The 22,076-nt window shown below is 49.7% G+C and overlaps 1 protein-coding gene across 1 annotated transcript in view; it reads right to left on the bottom strand.

The window, feature by feature from the left end:
* The window catches only part of CTSB (cathepsin B), a 28,944-nt gene extending 20,017 nt beyond the window's left edge, over positions 1 to 8,927 (bottom strand). The window contains exon 1 of the mRNA XM_039530533.1: positions 8,805 to 8,927. The gene's annotated coding sequence lies outside the window, so the exon portion shown is untranslated. The remainder of the gene's footprint in view (positions 1 to 8,804) is intronic.
* Positions 8,928 to 22,076: the final 13,149 nt, after the last annotated feature.

Raw genomic sequence — 22,076 nt, 5'->3', positions numbered from 1 at the left:
CAGAGTCAAATCCCGATGGCTTTCTTCGCAGCCACAAGGGCTAGAATCTTACACAGAATATTAAATTCTGCAGAACCGTAGTCTGCTAGGACGGGTCTGATGAAAACATCCAGCAGACTGCTGGAGCTCAGAGAGAACGTGTGTAACGGTCTTCTTGGGAGGCAGGGTTTAGACAGGCTATCAGTTCAGATGCAGGCTACCCGACACTTCCGTTCTGGTGCTGCAGGCTGCGGTGCCATCCTATGGAACAACTGCTGGATCAGGCAAACTTTTGCCAAATTCTTAGTTGAGAGAGGCACTGACTGAGGGCCAGATTTTCCAAGGGCTCAAGACCGCACAACTTGGACCCCAGAGTTTCGAGAGCTTCACTCCCATTTTAACAACAAGGAGTCTGGTGGCACCTTAAAGAGTAACCGATTTATTTGGGCATAAGCTTTCTTCAGATGCTTATGCCATCGGTGCCATCGGACTTCTTGCTGTTTTTGTGGATACAGACTAACACGGCTACCCCTTGATACTCGACTCCCATTTGAGGCACTTAAATGAAGTGGCCACATTTTCAAGAGCGACAATCATCCACATCTCCCATGGGTGCAGAGCTCTTTGGAAAAATCTGGCCCCAAGAGCCCCAAGCATGCGTGTTAGCCTAAAACTCAGTTCTAATCAAATATTCCCTCTGCAGTCTCGAGCAGGTCTCTGAACTGCTACTGTAAGAGGCGGCTGCACGTACTTTCCTACCTCAAAAAGATCAGAATACGTAACTGGCCTTTTTTCCAGCATCTAAGATATAAAAGCGCTTTGTAAATTGTGAGGTTCTGTTTTTAGATGATGGGACTCGAGGACAGGTCTACCGAGTTTCAGTTTTAGTTGACAACACTTGGTTTGTACAAAATCTGAGACAGAGAAGCTTGTGAATCGGTATCAGATTCCGCAATCTGAGACACTGAGGTAGAGAGAACGTTGCTCTCCAGTGAGCCAGAACCAAATTGAAAACAAATACACGCTCTCTGCATTTAAGTTCAGTCCGCAGCCAGAGAGACATAGATTTTAAGCAGCCTGATTCTTCTACTGTATTTGTTCAGCAAAGCAGTTTGGTACTTTGCACGATTTTTTTTTTTAATTTTTAATAGACAGCCCAAGTGTATCAGTGAGTGAGTCTGGCAGAAGAAACTGCTGCTACGTTTCTCACAAGAATCAAACAGCTGAACGTTCCCTGAAGTCTTCCTGCTAGTTTTCCACACGCTAGCCTGGGGCATAAAGATTCTGAAGAGGCTTTAAGTCTGTTCAAGGTGAGAGGCAAAGCAGAAAAGAGGATTCAGCTAAGCACCAGTTTCTGTGCCCAATCCCCCACACCCCAACTTCAGTATGGTTGGATTACACACTAAAGTAACTGATTAGCATTCTGCCCTGCCCCCACCACTTCCTCTTCTCTCTGCAGTTTTCTTTTTTAGTTGCAGTTAATCAGTTTCTCTTTTATCAGCTGGTATCACACCCTAAAGAGTAGGAAATTCAGAGCATGGAAGGGTTTCTCCCTTAGATGAAGGATTGCGGGTGTCCCGAGCACAGTGCTATTGACACTTGCACTAAGCAATGCTCAGGACTAGACTGTTCTACAAATACTTACCATATATAGGTTTCAGAGTAGCAGCCGTGTTAGTCTGCATCCGCAAAAAGAACTGGAGTACTTGTGGCATCTTAGAGACCAACACATTTATTGTAGCATAAGCTTTCGTGGGCTATAGCCCACTTCTTCGGATGCACAGAATGGAACATATATTGAGGAGATATATATACACACACACACACAGAGAGCATGAAGAGGTGGGAGTTGTCTTACCAACTCTGAGAGGCCAATTAAGTATGAGAAAAAACTTTTGAAGTGATAATCAAGATATCCCAGTACAGACAGTTTGATAAGAAGTGTGAGAATACTTACATGGGGAGATAGATTCAATGTTTGTAATGGCTCAGCCATTCCCAGTCTCTATTCAAGACTAAGTTGATTGTATCTAATTTGCATATCAATTTGAGTTCAGCAGTTTCATGCTGGAGTCTGTTTTTGAAGCTTTTCTGTTGCAAAATTGCCACCCTCAGGTCTGTTACTGCGTGACCACACAGGTTAAAGTATTCAAAAACCAGTAGGAGAACGTTAGGATTCCTGATGTCAGATTTGTGTCTATTTATTCTTTTGTGCAGAGACTGTCCGGTTTGGCCAATCTACAGGGCAGAGGGGCATTGCTGCCACATGATGGCATATATCACAGTAGTAGATGTGCAGGTGAATGAGCCCCTGATGGCGTGGCTGATGTGATTAGGTCCTATGATGATGTCACTTGACTAGATATGTGGACAGAGTTGGTGCTTCTGAACATTTTACCCATTGACTTAAGATGGTAAGCGCTATAGGAGATGGTCCCTGCTTTACTATATAGCATCTAGTACAATGCTCCATGCTTTACTAGCTCTGAGAACGAGTATAACAGGAATATATTAGAGTTCCTCCATAGACAGAAACTGTCTACCTCTTCTGATAGCACAGGTAACCTTTACAATGGAGAACAATGCCCTGATGTCTGATTCTGCAAGGGAGTCAAAGTATAATGCTGAGTTGAGAATTTCACCACTTGGCTTGAAGGGGGCAAAGTGATAATCTCACATTAAGACACAATTAGGGCCACAGATTAAAAAACCCAGAAACTCTGCAGACTCTGAGGAAGTTCCCCCCCAAAGCTCTCTCATCCCTGGTCACAAGTTTAATGCGTGTCAGAAGCCTCCAAAATGGTTATTTCACTTCCAGCTGCATTAAGGACACTTCAGACATGTGATCAGTGGTTTCATTTTGTGTCATACCATCCAATTTGAAATCCAGACGCCTCTAGGAAGCTGGTCTCTTGAAAACGGGAACAGATACTTGGACCCAGAATCTTGTCTTCAGCTCATGAGACTAACCCTGTAGTGTTTCCCACCCACCTAACCATATTTCAACTATTTCCCCAATTGACAAGAGATTTGGAAGGTGCAGACAGATCCATGTCTATTTCCCTTAACTACCCAGTGGAAATGAGAGATCCAACGCAGGCAGCATGTTATGCTGGTGTGATTTAGAGGACTGAAGAATGCGTTCCTTCCTCCCGCACTGCTGTACCACTCTGCTTTTGTGGGAGGTAGAGGTATGTCTCAATCACTGCAAGACCCGGCCAAAAATGAACCCAGTTCTCAGTAGATGCTGGAGTTTTAGCAATTACACACTCACAAACCAATAGCCAGAAAGTCTTTCCACATCACAGGGTGGGAGTGGTTAGAGCAGAAACTGGACACCAGGGCTCCTAGGTTCTCTCTCTGCCTATGACCTGGAGAAGTCACCTCAGTGCTTCAGTTTACCTATCTGTAAGCACCACAATACTCTATCTCACAAGGGCTTACTACTCATAAAACACTTTTATCTCCACATCTTGCTCAAGGATATAAATCACTCTGACCTCTGAGCTGTAATAAACCAAAAAGGTTGGTCTGGGATTGTACATACACAATAACTTGAAAACAAAGTCTGGCATCTCCCTGTAACTATTTCATTTATGCCAAGTACACAAATCTGAACTTTGCTCCTCAGTTAAGGCTGTTGCATTAGTTGCCAATGTTTTTTACATAACGCTAAAGCCATGACAAAGCAAGCATAACACAAAGAAACACTGCTTTGCTTGATGAACTGCCAGCTTAACTTGGTAACTCATACTGTTATAAAGCAGCTACCAGACCCAATTTTTTGTATCCATTACTGCATTATCACCAAAGATTAACAGCTTTAAACACACATCAGACATATCTCCCCATCATTCTTGCGAAAGTCCATCTGTTATGGAGGCTAGAAAGTTAGCAAAATACTCATCTTTGCAAAACCGGATGCCACTCACAGATCTTGTCTAAACAGAGAGACTTTGTTTGATGTTAAAAAGCTGCTTCTCTTTAAAATAAACTCTCGTGAATGAAATCAGGCTTTGTACGAACCAAATTAAATCCCAGATTCTTACCCAAGACCTAGATTCCAGTTGAACAGACTGGAACGCTTCCAGAAGAACTGCTATTAAACACTCATGCAGCAACTCACAGCTACTTGAAGCAATGTCCTTTAGGCAAGAATGGAGACTGGCCCTTTCCAGTCTGTTGATTAGTGACATCTCAGGTGCATCTTAAGAAAACCTGAACATTGAAGCATGTGACTCTAGAAATTCCACCCTGCTGCAGCATTTAGGTTAGTTCTGGTTAGTCTCTTAAACAGTTATCTTCAGGCTATAGCCAGGGTCCCAGATGCTTGGTGACACTAGAAGTTCACCTACCTTTCCCGCTCCCCCTCAAGAATTAACTAGTTTCAAAGTCAGTTCAGCTAAACTGGTTTCATAAGCAGTTGGAGCCTTGGCCTAGAAGAGGCTTCCATGTGGTCTGAACAGGTTTCATGGAACCAATTACAAAAATCATTAGCTGACCCAGTTCTTAGGCTGCGTCTACACTACAGATATAGCCATGTCAATCAGGCGTGAGTCTTGACAGACACACCTAGGCCAGCAAAAGCCCCTAATGTTAGACACAGCTACACCAGCATATCTGTGTGCACACTAGAAGCATGATGCCCGTATGATATACCAGCACTCCTACATCAGTGAAGCACTCCTAACGTACATTTAGCTTTAAAAACTGATTGGCGTTTTTGGCAAAGTTAGCTTGGAGTAGCCCAGTCTCATGCATTCAACAGCACTTCAAGCCAAAGCTGTGCAATCAGGTCCCCATGTTTTGGATACACCAGTCCGAAAATATGCTGCAGTACTGATTGGCTTTGCACAGTTAGCTTGGGACTGCATGAGGCAGAGGAAGACAGTCCCTGCCCCACGGATCCTACTTGGCAGCTCCTATGTTGGCATTTCAGAAGTGATTCAGTTTTTCACAATCCAAAAATGTACCACACATTCAGGGGTTAACACTCCCTTTCCTCAGGCCTCGTGTACATTAGGGGATAGCTGGATTAGTGCTAACCCCTACCGCAGAGGCCCCGCAGTGGGGTAGCCTGTGTGGTGCAACACATCTACCTGCACTAGGGGGTTTGCACCAGGATAACTACAGCAGTGACTGAAGCCCTCATATGGGCATGGCCTCAACTTATCCAGCCTTTTACAGCTGGATTCCTGCCGAAGGGTGGGACCAACATCAGGAGCAGATAAACTGTACAAGGGCATGTCCCATTGGCTGCAGAAAGCTTGTGTCTAATCATTCTTAGCGCATAAGGCAGCAGCCACTGTTTTCATCCTGTACACCAGATGGGAGCAATGCAAAGGCTGGGGGCACGTAAAGGTACTGAACCACAGGGGCGGGCGGGGAGAAGCAGCTGTCCCTGTGTGGTTCCTCTGTTAAGTGAAACTCTTAAAACCAAGTTGACAGAATATCCAGTGTGAGATTAAAAACAGGCAAGTCAGAAAAGGTGAACAGCCAACTAGGAGAAAGAAGCTTCTCCAGGAGTGGCTGTCTCCAAATTGGGGTCTGATTTTACTGCACCAGACTGGAAAGTGGACTTCAGACCTTCTTTACAACCAGCACTGATATTTACCAATGGGGGAGGCAGCCAAGTCAATCAGGCAGGTAGATTTGGATAAGGGGCAAGGAGCACAAGATCAAGTGACCACAAACAAGAGGGGACTTTGGCCTGGAGCAGCCCCCTCCTCAGCTAGCACAGAGTCCCACCATGCAGAACCAGGGCCCATGTTCGGCTGGCACAGGAATCACCTGACTCAGTACTCATCACAAAAGGACAACCCTACATTTTAGCTCTAAAACCAGTTGGTTGCATTTATAAGTAAGGAGTCTGGCCAGTGTCAACTGCTGGTGTTTGCAAAATGCATCAGATAATACCGGCCTCAAGGAGCAACATCTATTAGTAAAAAACACTTTGGCAGGTAACGGCTAAAGATTTTCAGGACTAGCACTAGAGGCGATTCATTGCTAGAGTTTCACAGAGGAACTTCTTCCTCCTCCTACCGGTTTTGTATTTAGTTTCTTTATTGATCTTTCCATCATCTTGCTGCCAAAACACAATATTCATAAGAGCTGGCCCTAACTTAAGTCCATTGATTAAAAACACCACAGATTCTGCTCTTTGCAGTTCCTCTTCCTTTGGTTGCCTGTTCTGCAAACTTAGAGGGATCAGAACTCCTCCCTGCCCCATCCACAATTTATTCACATGGCCCTGGTGCCCCCCCATTAGAGTGACTTACAAACATTAGTTAACCTTCACAATTACCTTGTAAGCTAGGGAAGTACTATGCCCGTTTTAGTGGTGGGTCACAGAAGTGTGGAGGCTAAGATCCCCAAAGGTGTTTATGTTGAAATCAATGGCAGTCAGGTGCCTAAATAGCTTTGAAGATGCTGACCAGAGGTTAAGGGCTTGATCTTCTGAGGTGCTCAACACCTCAAGTTCCTACTGAACTCAGTGAGAACTATGACTGCTCAGTAATTCTGAAAATCAGGCTCAAAGTGACATGCCCACAGTCACAGCAGACGCTCCCAGCAGAGAAAAGGATTAAACCCACATCTGCTGAATTCCAGTTCAGTGCCTCAACCACAAGACCATCTTTCCTCTCTGTGTACTGACTGTTTATCCATGCACTACACCAGAGATATTACCAACAATGCCACAGACTGCAAAATTTCTGCAAATCCCCAGTATTAGCAGAGATCTTACTGCTGCCCAGAATTGTAGCTGCCTGGCAACTTTACGCTCCTCATCCCCTCCAGACAAGGATGAAGATACTTAAATTCTGCAGTTAACGGGTCGAATCTACAGAATCTCTTTTTGCTGACTGCTGCACCTAAAAAAAACTCTGCAACAGGCCAACATATCATTCACAAGGGGAATGACTTCCCCAGAAGCAAGATCACTTCTTTGGGGCTCCCTAGAAGCCATAATTTGTTCACATATCCGCAGAGGTACCTGGTTGCACGGTCACTGCCACCGATCCAACCTGCTGCTAGAAAGTCACCTCCTGTAAACACCACAACACAGACCTTGGCTATACCTAGGCTCGCAGAAGGCAGCTCAGCACCAGCAAATGGAAATGTCTGTCAATGCCACCTGCAAGTTCTGGGGCAGAGGGGCTACCCCAGCGCTACAGTCACTACCTGGGCCCCAGCAGGAATCTGGACTCATGGATCAGAAGCCGGAAGGGGAAGAGGCAGTAGCAGAGCCTGTGTGTTCATGGGGTACAGTGTCCATTTGCTAATACAGACACCTCTAAGAGGCTAGACCTGTGCCTTGCGGGGAAGATTAAACAGGGCAAGAAAATCCCCTGATTCACATTTCCTGGTACTCCACCATGGTTGCACAATTTGAGCCAACTCCCCCCTAAGTCTCCTTACTTCCCTTTCCCACCAGGGAAGGGCAGCCAGGGACAGTCCGCTGCCCGGGGAAAGCCCTTACCCATCCCCCTGCACCATCCAAACATGCCCCCACCCCTGCACAGCTCCTCTCCCCTCCCAGTCCCCAACAGCTCTTTGTGGCATGGGACAACAGCCAACCATCCCCCCCCCCCCACACACACACATCCTCCAGTGCCCCCCCCATCCTCCTGTCCTGCACACAGGGCTGCCCAGAGACTTCCCCTCACCACCACCATCCGGAAACCTTGTCCACAGCCTGCACGGGAATCCCTGCAACCCCTCCCTCAAGGATCTGCCCCAGCTGTTCACCCCCATGCCAAACTGCCCCTCCCACCCCGCCCCAGATCCCCCGCCCCAGACAAACTGCCCCTCCCCATCCATCCTGCCCCAGATCACCCCGGCCCCAGACAAACTGCCCCTCCCCATCCATCCTGCCCCAGATCACCCCCAGCCCCAGACAAACTGCCCCTCCCCATCCATCCTGCCCCAGATCACCCCTCCCCATCCATCCTGCCCCAGATCATCCCCCGGCCCCAGACAAACTGCCCCTCCCCACCCACCCTGCCCCAGATCACCCCGGGCCCAGACAAACTGCCCCTCCCCATCCATCCTGCCCCAGATCACCCCTCCCCATCCATCCTGCCCCAGATCATCCCCGGCCCCAGACAAACTGCCCCAGATCCCCACCCACCCTGCCCCAGATGATCCCCCGGCCCCACCCACCCTGCCCCAGATCACCCCCAGCCCCAGACAAACTGCCCTCCCCATCCATCCTGCCCCAGATCACCCCGGCCCCAGACAAACTGCCCCTCCCCATCCATCCTGCCCCAGATCACCCCTCCCCATCCATCCTGCCCCAGATCATCCCCCGGCCCCAGACAAACTGCCCCTCCCCACCCACCCTGCCCCAGATCACCCCCAGGCCCAGACAAACTGCCCTCCCCATCCATCCTGCCCCAGATCACCCCTCCCCATCCATCCTGCCCCAGATCATCCCCGGCCCCAGACAAACTGCCCCAGATCCCCACCCACCCTGCCCCAGATGATCCCCCGGCCCCACCCACCCTGCCCCAGATCACCCCCAGCCCCAGACAAACTGCCCCTCCCCATCCATCCTGCCCCAGATCACCCCGGCCCCAGACAAACTGCCCCTCCCCATCCATCCTGCCCCAGATCACCCCTCCCCATCCATCCTGCCCCAGATCATCCCCGGCCCCAGACAAACTGCCCTCCCCACCCACCCTGCCCCAGATCACCCCAGCCCCAGACAAACTGCCCCTCCCCATCCATCCTGCCCCAGATCATCCCCCACCCCGGCTCCAGACAAACTGCCCCTTCCCCATCCGTCCTGCCCCTGCCCCCGGGCACAGCCGCCCCCCACTCACTGGAGGAACCTCTCGCTCCGCCGGCCCCTGCGTGCAAACGCCGCAGCCTCGCGGCGCCTCCCTCTTATCTGCAGGCGGCCCCCGCCCGGCGCTGACTCACCCCACGTGGCTCCCCCCCCGGGCAGCCGCAACAACAGCGCCTGACCCTGCTACGCGTCATGTGACTGCGCCCCCCCGCGTCATGTGACTGCTTTGGGCGGCATCCCCTATGACGTCACTCGCCCTCCCCTCGCCCGGCACACGCCGCCCTGGGATAGTCGGGCAGAGCTAGGCCTTTCCGAGGTGCATCTCCCACCCCCCCGCCGGCCTGGGATCTAGGGGAGCGTGCACCCCTGCTGGCAGCACAGCCCCAGCTCCCACCGCCCCTTCTGGGGCCTGCAAAGCCCCCCGCCCCCTTCTCCAGGCATTGCAAGGATGCATCCCTGCAAAGCCACCCCCACCCCCTCCAGACATTGCAAGGCTGCATCCTGCAAAGCCACCCCACCCCCTTCTCCAGGCATTGCAAGGATGCATCCCTGCAAAGCCCCCCTGCCCCCTTCTCCAGGCATTGCAACGATGCATCCCTGCAAAGCCACCCCCTTCTCCAGACATTGTCAGGATGCATCCCTGCAAAGCCACCTTCCCCTCCCCTTCCAGGCATTGCAAGGATGCATCCCTGCAAAGCCACCCCCACCCCCCCCTCCAGACATTGCCAGGATGCATCCCTACAAAGCCCCCCTCCCCCTTCTCCAGGCATTGCAAGGATGCATCCCTGCAAAGCCACCCCCCCTTCTCCAGACATTGTCAGGATGCATCCCTGCAAAGCCACCTTCCCCTCCCCTTCCAGGCATTGCAAGGATGCATCTCTGCAAAGCCCCCCCGCCCCCTTCTCCAGGCATTGCAAGGATGCATCACACGGAATCCAGTGACAGACAAAATGTACAGTCCTCTTCATAATGATTGCCAGCTTCACAGTTATTAAATGATAAAGTATCCCAGCTATTATCCTCTTTTTCCAGGCACGGCGCTTTCCCTAAGGTCCCAGAGCAAAGGCAGGGGTAGAATCTATGACCTCATGCTTCAGAGGACTGCTCAGGCCCCTGGACCAAATTCATTTGCTGTGCAGGGCAAACGTCCCCGTTTATTTGTGCAGCCGTTGCTCCTAGCGACAGCCTATCTCCCATGCCCCCCAGAGCCCTGTCCTTATGTTTATATGCCCTGAAATAACACTATAGAACATTCATGCAATCACAACAGACACAAGTGGAAAAGACTGACCAGGTCGCTTGGTTTATTACCAAAGTGCACTAGGGTAATGGGCTGGCCTTAGGGAAAATGACACCCTGGGCGAACTTGTATTTTGGTGCCCCTGGCTCCTGTGGGCACGGTGGGTACCCCTCCATTGTGTCTGGCCCCAGTGGGCTCCCCAGGCTTCCCCCTCCCTTCGTCCCTGCACTGTGGCCCATTTGCTCCTAACCCCTGCACTCCCCTCCTGCACCCCTAACCCCTGCTCTGTGCCCTCTTTGCCCCAACCCCTGCACTCCCCTCCTGTGCCCCAACCCTGCACCCCTGGAAACTGACCTGGATCCTAGAGGGCTGTGAGGCGGGGAGTGAGGAGCAACGTCAGGGCTCCCTGTATCCAGGTCACTTTCCCCACCTGGGCTGCGTAAGGGGAGGGCAGGCCTGGAGAGCAGCAGCTCCTGATGCTCACCTCACAACACAGCCCAGGTGGGGAAAGTGACCTGGATGCAGGGAGCCCTGGCGTTGCTCCTTGCTTCCACCCTCACAGCCCCGTACGGGGATGTGGAGTAACTTTGACGGGAGTGGGAGTGCAGGGAAGCGAGCAGTATCTATGCGTCACTGCTCACCCCCCTGCCCCATGTTCCTCCACCAGGAGGAAGCAGGGAGAAATCTGCCCCCCACGCAGTGCTGCCGTGGCAGCTGGGAGCAGTTTCTCACATGACTCCGGCAGCATACGCCTCTGCACTGCTGCATGGTGCCCCCTGATCACGGCACCCTGGGTGGCCCACCCCTCAGGCCTCCCAATGTGTAGGATGCAGAATTAGGAGCTGGCTCAGATACTCAAATGGATTTAGGCACCTAAATACTTGGGAGGATCTGGACCTGTGCTTGTCTCTTTCACCAACAGAAGCGGGGCCAATAAAAGATATTACCTCGCCCCCCTTGTCTCTCTAAGCAAGGATGTCACTTTTGAAACTAGCATTTTCAACTCAACTTTTTTTAGTTATTAAAAAAGGTAATTATGTGTATAGGTACATGTGTTAGAAACACCCAGACAAGCAAAGCAATCTATACACGTAAAGCAATCAAAGTCAGTCTTCTAAATGTATATAACTCACTTCAAAATTCTACACACACCAGGCTGATGGAGTGGGAGAAAAGGGGCCCACGAAGGGAGGGGCGGCTCTAGACATTTCGCCGCCCCAAGCAGGACGGCATGCCGCGGGGGGCGCTCTGCCGGTCGCCGGGAGGGCGGCAGGCGGCTCCGGTGGACCTCCCGCAGGCGTGCCTGCGAAGGGTCTGCTGGTCCCGCGGCTTTGGTGGACCACTGGAGCCGCGGGACCAGCGGACCCTCCGCAGGGACACCTGCGGCAGGTCCACCGGAGCCGCCTGCTGCCCTCCCAGCGACCGGCAGAGCGCCCCCCGCAGCATGCCGCCCCAAGCATGCGCTTGGCATGCTGGGGCCTGGAGCCGCCCCTGCATGAAGGAAACCAGTTAGACAATTGCTTATCTGGTGTGGATAACGCAACAGGAATCCTGCCAGATACAAAAATCAGAAACAGCTGATTGCTCATAACTGAAATTTACCTCTTATGTTTGTTTTCCCACACAGTCTTGTTTGTAAGTATTTGTAATTGTGTTATATTAATGTTGTGGTTTTTCAAGTGTTATTATTAATATTTTGCTTGGCAGGGAAGAGGTGGTAGTGAAGACTCTGCCTTTAAGCACAGAAAAATTGAGGGGGTGCAGGAGGCAAGGATGTATCAGCATATGTACATTATGTGTGATTACATCATAACCTGCAAAGTTGGGGCCAGAGGAGCTGAAGACATAATGGCACATAAAGACCTTGGAAAAGTTGGGAGGGAAGGTAACTGCTCAGTAGCAAATGATGTCCCTGCCTTTGAGGGCTGAGCTTCCCAGAGAGAGAGTCTGGGCAACATACTGGGAAGCTCTTGTTGCTATGCCCAGCCAGTTTGAACCAGACATTGAATAAAGCAGAGCTCTTGCAAGCAGCTTAAGCACTGTATAATCGCCGGACACCACAGAGGTCACTGGTCTCGTAGGTCAAAACGACTGGGATCTCGTCCCAGCTCTGCTATATAATTGTGGACAAGTCATGTAGGTCAAGATGCCTCAGCTTTAAGAGCTCTTGGTTTGCTTTTAAGAACCACTGAGCATCTCAATCTTTAGCTGAAGTCAGTGGGAGCTGGGGGGGCTCAGCACCTCTGAACCACAACCCCACATGTTTTCAGCTTGGACACCCACACACAGGGACACTTTTGAAGTGTTGGATTTTGGTGTCTAAAGTGGGATGTCTAAATTCAGCAGAACCATGACATTCTGACCTTAGCCTTTCTGTGCCTCAGTTGCCCCCTCTTTAAAGTTGCAGCAGTAGGTTATATATATGGGGAATCTACCTGTCTCATAGAGCTGGAAGGGACCCTGAAAGGTCATTGAGTCCAGCCCCCTGCCTTCCCTAGCAGGACCAAGTACTGATTTTACCTTAGATCCCTAAGTGGCCCCCTCAAGGATTGAACTCACAACCCTGGGTTAAGCAGGCCAATGCTCAAACTGCTGAGCTAATGCTCCCATACCTCCCTGGACTCTTGGGAGGGTGAATTTCTTCATGTTTGTGAGGTGCTCGGCTACAACAGTGATGAGTGCTGCCGAAAACACAGGGACCTCCTGGATCCCATTGGAAACAAGTCTCCTTAATGCCTAACACTGATTCCTCTCCAAGGCAGAACCATTCTGTGCACTGAATGAGGCGTGTGGACCCTGTTCCCTGCACTAGTACTTCCCTTAGTGCACTTTGAGCTGCCTGCTTTGAAACGGGAGCAGATCACAGCGCACCAGGGAACTTCCAGCCTGCGGCAGGCTAGTGCGAGATAGACACCCCAGCTTGCTGTGCACTAACTGTTCATCTAGACAAGCCACAAAGCCTCATGATCCTGCAATTTGTACGGCACCGGCAGACCCCTCTTCCTGGGCAAAGCCCTGCCGATTTCAGACTGAGACTTGGAAATCCCAGATTCAATTCCCTGCTCTACCACCAGCTTCCACTGTGATCTTGGGTATGTCTACACTGCAGTTGGGAGGGGAGTGACTGCAGCATGTAGACGTATTCCCTAGCTAGCTTGGACACTAGTAGCAATGAAGCTGCTTAAGGACAGGCTACGTGAGCCCACCCAGGATGATCTGTGCTTCACTGGGGTGTGGCAAGAATTAACACATTAAGTGATTGTGCAGCCTTCAAATACTATGGTAATGTCGGCTACACAAGTACCTACACAAGAACCACCCCTCCTTTGGGGAAATTTGGGGACCCCTCCATAATTCAGGAAGCTGATCAGCTGCCTTTGCCCCTGATTTGCTGCTTACAGGGAACTCTGGCTGGGCAGCTCTCTGGTGACACGCACATGATTCAGGAAAGTTGGCTATTTTACGAGAAGACGCATGAGGAATCGATGACTGAAGCAAGAATCTGTTCTCACAAGCATAAACTGGAAAAGTGCGGCTAAGCGGTTGGCTCTGGCTTCAGATCAGCAGAAGGGCAGGGAGGGCAGAGCCCCGGTGGTCAAAAATAGCAGTCGTGGAGTTGTGACGTTGACAATGGCATCACCAATGTGTCCTGTTTTAATACAGGAGCCAGCTCCAGGGTGGGAAGGGGGACGGGAGGAAAGCACTCAGTGATGTACTAACCGTGTCACTCCAGCAGCCTCTGTACCGCATGGTCTCCTGGGATCTCCTCTTGGGGCTGCTCACAGCAGCGATTTCCCCTGCAGCACCTCAGCCCAGAGCTCTCCCATATCCTCAGCAACAGGAGGCAACACTTTACCCTCTACCAGCTGCGCGGCTCAGCTCGAGATCAGCCTGCATTTGCCACGCACTCCTTACCACCCCTGTTAGAGCCAGGGCCCCTTGTCTCTAATGGTCCCTCCAGGCGAGGGCAGATCGTACCTGTACAAGGGAGTACGACCTAGGGCCGAAGGTGGCACAAGGTCCCCCTGCATTCTTCTGTTAGAAGGCAAGGTTTGCCCCTGAAGGAGAAAGTGAGGATCTGGCCCACGAGCCCTGCAGATAGCCTGAGATATCTCAGGGATCCACAGGGCCAGCTGTGTGGAGGCTCTGTGCTTCCACAGTACCTCTGGCTTCGGTTCCAACCTTTGGCTCCCACTCCATTACCTTAAAGAGGGGCTCATCAGGAGAGCTGAAAGTGCTTTACAAAGGAGGTCAGCTGCATTATTCCCATTTTACAGATGGGGAAACTGAGGCACAGAGCAGCAATGTGACTCGCCCAACATCACCTAGCAGGCTAGTGGCCAGGCTGGGAATAGAACCAGGTCTCCTGAGGTTGAGGCCAGTGTCCTATCCCCTAGCCCACACAGCCTCCCCTCAGTAGGTAGAAGGGGGTGCTGGACATGTATACAATACAGCCTCTGGAAACTGAGGCCCAATTCTAATTACTATTATAATTATCCTTATGCACGTCAGATAGTCTGTGCAGCTCTGAAATCACAGTCTCTCTTTTCCTACCAGCTCTTCCTGTGTGCATAGGCAGCTTCCATTTTGTCCTTACAGTCACTGCAGCCCTGTCACAGAGGATACACACCCCTTGTGCCCTCTCCTGGAGACTTTACTTTTGTTCTTTCTTTCCTCGCTAAAATAAAAGGAAAACAAACTGTTTTCCTGATTCTAAAATAAAAGGAAAACAAACTGAAAGCAGATGCTTTGCTCTATGTGGGTGGAAAAACGCAACAGTTGGCCATGCAAATTCTTTACTGGAATAACATTCAAGGTCACGCTCCTGCAGTCTGATCTGCTCAGATAAACTGCTGCACGCTTGCGGAGCATCACTGAAGTCCAGGGGTTTCCGTGCAGGTACAAATGTGGATCTGTTGTGGAATCAAGGCCTCAGCTTGCTTCAGTCTGGCTCCTTTCCATCCATGATGGTATTTTCTGTCTTTTCCGTAAAAGCTCTTTCATTCATTCATTGCATCATTCATTGTACCAGATGGGGGATCTTTTTGGTCCAGCCAATCTAATTTTCCTTGTGGGCTACTCCCCTTGTCTGGAGCATCTCAGACTTAGAGCCAATGCAATCAGCTACTCCGCGGCTGAGCTGTACAAAAGTACCCCCTATCCTCTGTCCTTCCCTCCCCATTGCCCTGGCTAAAAGTCCTGTCCCCAATGTGGTCATCTCACCCCTTGGTGATGTCCATTCCCTCCACTCTGGCTTCCCAGACACCCAGCTCACTCCCCTGTAGAGTGTCCAAAATGCTGCTGCTGACTCCTTCATCCCCCCTTACCACATCCTGTCCACTAGGAGCCCCTTCACTGGCTTCCCTTCTCTGCTTTCGGCCCTGCCTGATCCCTCTCTTGGTCTCCTCACTCCATACACTGCAGTCCCACCACAGATGGGACCTCCGAGGCCTATGTGACTCGAGAAATGGTAGGGACTTGGCCTGAAAGGTGCCTCCCCAACCAAGCCACCCTCTCCCCAGTCCCCTTTGTATCCTTCTCCTACTCCCACGTCTGTCCACATGCCGCTGCTTACTCTGGGGACAATCCCCAACTCCTCCATCCAGGAGCTGCAGTGCCTCCCTCTCATGAAAGCGCACTCGTTTCTTCACCTTGCTCTGACGTCCCCCGCAGTCTCGGCTCACAGCATCACCCACGCTCTATTTGGCCCAGATCCTCAAAGGCATTGAAGCGCCTAACTCCCACCAATGTCCCTGGGAGTTAGGCCCCCAGCTACCTTTGAGGATCTCCCTTGCCGATGCCCATGAGAGTTTGATGCCTAAATACCTCTGGGGAGCTGGGCCTCTGCGCCTGGCATGTTTCTGTATGTCGGAGTTTGACAGTACAATCCTTGGGGCAGAGACTCAGGGCCTGATATTAGTTCCACAAACACCAGCATTATGCCACTGACTTGTACTCCTGATTTACGCCAGTGTAAGAGGAAAATTGGGCCCTGCACCTTAGCAGAGAATAGCGATGATAATTTGCCGGGCCCGAGATGCAGCTCGGTCAAATGCATCGTTCACCTTCTCTCTGGCCCCCACCTTCCCATTCATAGAGCTTGTTGATTCAACTTCCAGTTGTGTAGTAGGTGCTGCAGCCTGAAATCTCTGTCTTTTTCTCTGCACTTGTGGTTAAAAGCTCTGAATTGGCATCTTCTCCTCTTGCTCCATCGTCTTCAGCTGCTGCTTGGATGACAAGGTTGTGCAACAAAAACCATGTGCTAAAATGGGAAAACAACACAAAAGGCTTAGCAGTGCAGAAAGTCAGCTGCTGTGGTTAAAAATAAAACCTCAGGCCAGCGCTGGAGGAGAAAATCAAGTGAAAAGAGGAAACGAAAGACAGATGCAGGGACAAGGGTGGGATAAGGATGTTCTCCCCTGTCTGTGCTCTGAGTTAGGTGAGTGATAAACAGAAACTAACTCCTGCTCCTGTCCCTTGATCCTTTTACTCTGCCAGGAATTGCTTGCCAAGTAATTTTCAATCCTAAAGCACTGTCCATCCAAGCATTAATTCCCTGTCCCTTTAAAAAGGTGGGCCAGGCTCCACCCTCTGTGGGATACCCCAGGCAGGTTTCATGGATTATCCAGGGGGTTATTTTTTGTAAGTGACATTGATAGATGCGAAAATGAATGAGAAATCTTCTGCAGGCACAAAGAGAAACACCCAGGGACAGATTCCACTCTGACGTACACCCATTGGGATACCACAGGGTAAAAGGGAAGGTAGCATCTGCCCTGGAAGCTTTTCCTTGGTGCTAATTGTGGCAGGTGTCCAGCCAGTACTGGAGAAAAGAGCTCTCAGGTATTATATTGCTGTATCGCACCATCTGGTGGCCAGGCGGGGATTTCCAGTTCAATGGAATGAATCCCTGTTGCCCGGATGGAAAACAAATCCCAATGAAACCTTAGTTTATGCTGCAGACCTCACTGTGCTCTTGCTTACACCGGAGCAGATTCACCCCCCCCGTGACTTCCATGTAGTTACTCCTGATTTACACTGATGTAAGTGGAATCAGAATCCATCCCGGCTGGTTTGAAACCAGCTAGCCCCTGGCTTGTTGTCACGTGATGTTCTGAGGTGCCAGGATTTCACCCAGTGGCCTTGAGGAACTGTGCTGCAAGCATGTTCCAGACCGAGTTAAAGCCCTCATTGTGAGTGTGAGGAGAAGGGAGTTTTGATTTAACCTCAGGTACTAATATGGCCCCTCTTAGGATCATAGAATATCAGGGTTGGAAGGGACCTCAGGAGGTCATCTAGTCCAACCCCCTGCTCAGAGCAGGACCAATCCCCAACACAGATATTTACCCCAGTTCCCTAAATGGCCCTCTCAAGGATTGAACTCACAACCCTGGGTTTATGAGGCCAATGCTCAAACCACTGAGCTACCCCACCCCTCTTGTAGCTGAGCATCTCACAATCTGTACTGGATTTGTCCTCACAACACCTCAGGGAGGTAGGGAAGTGTGACTATTCCCATTTTTAGGGTAACTGAGGCACAGATCCTCGAAGGTATGTTGGTGCCTAACTCCCACTGATTTCCTAATTACCTTTGACAATCAGGACCTAAGTGACTTGCCCAACGGCACACAGGAAGTCTGGGGCATACTAGGGAGCTGATCCTGCATCCTCCCAAGTCCCAGGCTAATGCTCTAAAGGATCAGGTGACTCACAGGATCAGCCACCCTCTGAGCATGGTACCACCAGAGCTCGTGTATCTGAGGGAGTTCCTGCAGGGGTGCTGCACATGGTCATTACTTGGAGGTAGCAAAGGTCCCAGGGAGTGTGGAGTGGAAGATCTAATTGCTTGCAAAGCCAGTTCGCTTTCCGTTACGGTGCGCAAGGCATCAGTAACAGACAAGTGGTGCTCCTGTTACCGATCAGTCAATGAAATCAGGGTTTCCTGCTGAGAAAAGGTCTGTGTGGAGGTAGCAAAGAAATACCTGCAGCAAGAGGCCATCAGGTTACCTCCTCCCATAGGGTGGCTTCCTTCCATAGAAATATGTGTAATTAGTGATATATTTATTATGTAACTAACCTGTGGAACTCATTGCCACAGGAGGCAACTCGATTAAGCAGTTTCAAAAAAGTATCAGGCCTTTAAATGAACGAGTGGGGGCAAAAGACATATCTGGCTTCAAGACTAAGCTTGATAAGTTTATGGAGGGGATGATATGATGGGATAGCCTAATTTTGGCAATTAATTGATCTTTGATTATTAGCAGGTAAATATGCACAATGGTCTGTGATGGGATGTTAGATGGGGTGAGATCTGAGTTACTACAGATAATTCTTTCCTGGGTGCTGGCTGGTGAGTCTTGCCCACATGCTCAGGGTTTAGCTGATTGCCATATTTGGGGTCGGGAAGGAAATTTCCTCCAGGGCAGATTGGCAGAGGCCCTGGAGGTTTTTCGCCTTCCTCTGTAGCGTGGGGCACGGATCACTTGCTGGAGGATTCTCTGAGGCTTGAGGTCTTTAAACCATGATTTGAGGACTTCAGTAACTCAGACATAGGTTAGGGGTTTGTTACAGGAGCGGGTGGGTGAGATTCTGTGGCCTGCGTTGTGCAGGAGGTCAGACTAGATGACCATAATGGTCCCTTCTGACCTTAAGTCTATGAGTCTATGAGAATAACCTCTGAAATTTCATTAGCCAGGACTCCATTTACAAGGGCAATCCATTTCATTGTTTGGCTCAAGCTGGAGTCCTTCTGGGGTCAGGAACGAATTTCCCCTGTAGTCCAGTACTCCACAATTCAGAGCACCTGAGGATGGGATAGGGAGGAAGTATGACTTCCTCTTTAGTATCTAGTGCTGCTCACTGTCAGAGACAGGAACCACAGTTTCTATGGGTATGCCTACACTTCAAAGAACCTCCCAGCACCAAGTCTCAGAGCCCAGGGCAATTGACTTGGGCTTGCAGGGCTCAGGCTGCAGGGCTAAAAATAGCAGTGTAGATATTTTGGCTCAGGCTGGAGCCCGGGCTACAAGACTCTCCCCCCTGCTCGGTTTCAGAGACCGGGCTCTAGCCAGAGCCTGAGCATCTACACTGTTAATCTTAGCCCTGCAGCCTGAGATCTGCAAACCTGAGTCAACTGACTTGGGCTCTCAGACTGGGTGCCAGGGTTTTTTCTTTGCAGTGTAGAGATACCTTATGTTCTTCTGAGATCCCCTGCAAGTGCAACTGAAGGTGTGATGCCTACAGGTTTGTGCAGGGAAAGAACGTCTAACTCTGACTTCTGCACCGTGAGATGCCAGGAGCAACTGGATTCTATTCCATCAAGCAGAAAGAGTGGCACCAACTCAGCCTGACGGGACTTGTTTCATTTGTAGGCCCTCAGTGCCAAGATATCTGCAGCCTTCATAGTGGAGCAGGTCACTTGCACCGAGACAAATAGCCAATCCCAATCATGCAAATACTCCCATCCCCTTCCTAGGCGCCAAAACATTAAACGTCACCTGCAAAGTAAAAATGATTCATTCAATAAATAATTGTAAATGCGGACAACCAAAAACTCTGCTTCCGCGTTGAACTGGCTGGGAAGAAATAATGGCTGTCTGCAACAGCTAGATTTGGTCAGCAGAGGGAGCTGGTTCAAGATACTGGACTTTCATGGGTTTGATTTTCTGTAGTGGTTTCCCAACACAGCTGCTACTCTGAAACCTTAAATACTCTGCAACTTTGTTAAGTGTTAAATATTAGGATAAGGAAAGAGAAATTAAGAGGCATTCAGCTGAGACTTGAAAAGAAAGGCTGAATCAGCAAAGCACTTAAGCACGTGCTTAACTTTAGGCATGCGGGTAGCAAGTAGATCTGGGTGAATTTTTTTCAGCAATAGTACATTAGTTGAAAAATGAATTTTTCAGGGTAACAAAACAATTTGCGAATTCAGGTTGAATTTGGTGAAAAGTTTCAGACAAAAAATGATTTTTTTCCCTGAAAAAGTAAAAAAGGTTAGTTTCTATCCCTTTGAAATGAAATGTTTTGACTTTTCATTTCAGATTGATGATTTGTTTAAAAATTTAGCTACATTTCTTAAAAATAACAAACAAACTAAAAACCCTAAAAGGTGAAACTGCCCAAAGACTAAATGAACAGAAACTGGGGGGGGAAATTGTTTTGTTTTTTTATTTTGTGGGATTTTTTTTTTCAATTTGAAGTGAGGCTTTTGTTTGTTTTTCATTTTGGCAAGAAAAAAAATAAAAAAAATCAGTTTCATGTAAAAATGAAATGGTTTCCCCCCCGGATTTTTAGGTTTGGCCCCTGAAATAAAAAAAATCAATTATCTGATCAGCTTTTGTGAGTAGACTCATTGATTTCAATGGGAGTGCCACATGGTTAAATTTAAGCATATGTTTACAGCATAATATTTGCTGTATTGAAGGCTCAGTGAAGTGTACAGATTCAGTCGAAATGTAACCTCTAGAGCTGGACAGCTTTATAGCCAGCTAGAGTGAAAGATATAAATGTATCTTATTTAACTACAAGGTATGTAAGATATGTTTTACAGATAGGGAAACTGAGTCAGGAAAACATTTAAGTGACTCGGGCCAAGTTATATATCTAATCTTCTTGTGTTACCATTGTAAATTCCAAATCATGCCAAAAACATATTACCGTTCCTTATAGTAGAGATGGAGTTTGGAATGTGTTCAATACACACCCAAAAGCCTGATGCTTGTGAAAATAGCAGGCTCTTCATGAATCTGCAGAAAGGTGTTGGGAATCTCACAGGACAGACTTTCTAACAAAGTGTCTGGCGTTTCTGCTTCCCAAACCAGCCAGAACTGGGAAGTTCAGAGGTATCTTTCCCCAGCTCTAGGACACACACAGCCCGTAACCCACTGATGTTGAGAAGAAAAGGTGTAGGGTCTTGTGGAAGGGAGGAGTGTGGTCTAATGGTTAAACCGGGGACTGGAAGTTAGGACTCCTGGCTCTGTTCATGACTCTGCCACTGGCTTGCTGCATGACCTTGGCCAAGTCACTTAAAATCCATGTTTTGTCTCAGTTTCCCTATTTGTAAAATGAATCTTGCATACCTCACAGATGGAGTCAGATTAACTACTAAGGCCCAGATTTCTGCTGCATCCCTCACACCCACCAAGGAGTACCCTACTTCATACGTGGTCCCACTGATATGTATGGCAAAGTGCTAATTAGTGGGAGGAAAGGTTGCAGAATCTTAGCCCTGAGTGTTTGCAAAGTACTTTATTAACATAGCTCCCTGTCGCATCTTTCCCCTGCTCCGCCCCACTGACCTTCCCAGCCAAAGGTGATCGCAGACTGAAAAACAATTTGAGAGAACCAGACAAAGACACTGGGACGTGCTGGGAAAGAAAGGCAAGTTGTTTATGCCAGAAAATGAATACACATCTGAAAGGAGCAGCCCTGACCCTGCCCAACATGTTAGGATTTTTGCTTATCTCCATATACGTGTAGACACAGTGTTGCCTCTCTTTGCAGAGATATTCTAGGACTCAAAAGCCTTTGACCTCCTCAGTCTTGGCTTCTGAGTGAGGTGGGTCACTTCTTCCTAGGGGGTCCGGTTGGCTGGCACTGGAGGGCTGGAGCTATCCCTGAACGCCTGTCCCGAGACGCCGTTTGTAGCTATATCAGGGAAGCCATTTGTCCGAGGAGGAAACATTTCGACAGTGGCCAATGGCGGAGCTGCCTGGGAGACCGGAGGGTGTCAGGTCAGGAGGGAAAACAGGAAAATGGCAGGAGATAAGGAAAAGCGCTGGGAAGAGAATGTATAAGAATAAAGGGGAAAAGGGGCAATGGAAATCCTGGCTTCTTGCACAGCAGACATCGTGCCGCTGGAGGAAGCAGCCAAGACAAAGACAGCTCCAAAACCGTCTTCCTTGGCGGGTCAGAACAACAAGCCCCAAACAACAAAGCGCCCAGGGCTCTACTTACATGGCAAGGGAGGGGGTCTGGGGATGCTGAGGCAGCCCCCCCGCCCCAGGTTGGGATCTCATCAGCTCCCACGGTGCCTGGAGAAGAGACCTCAGAGAATAGCCTGGGGTG

This window comes from Mauremys reevesii, linkage group 3 (genome assembly GCF_016161935.1).
Source record: "Mauremys reevesii isolate NIE-2019 linkage group 3, ASM1616193v1, whole genome shotgun sequence".
NCBI classification, from domain to species: domain Eukaryota; kingdom Metazoa; phylum Chordata; order Testudines; family Geoemydidae; genus Mauremys; species Mauremys reevesii.
This window is presented reverse-complemented; position numbering and strand designations above follow the sequence as displayed.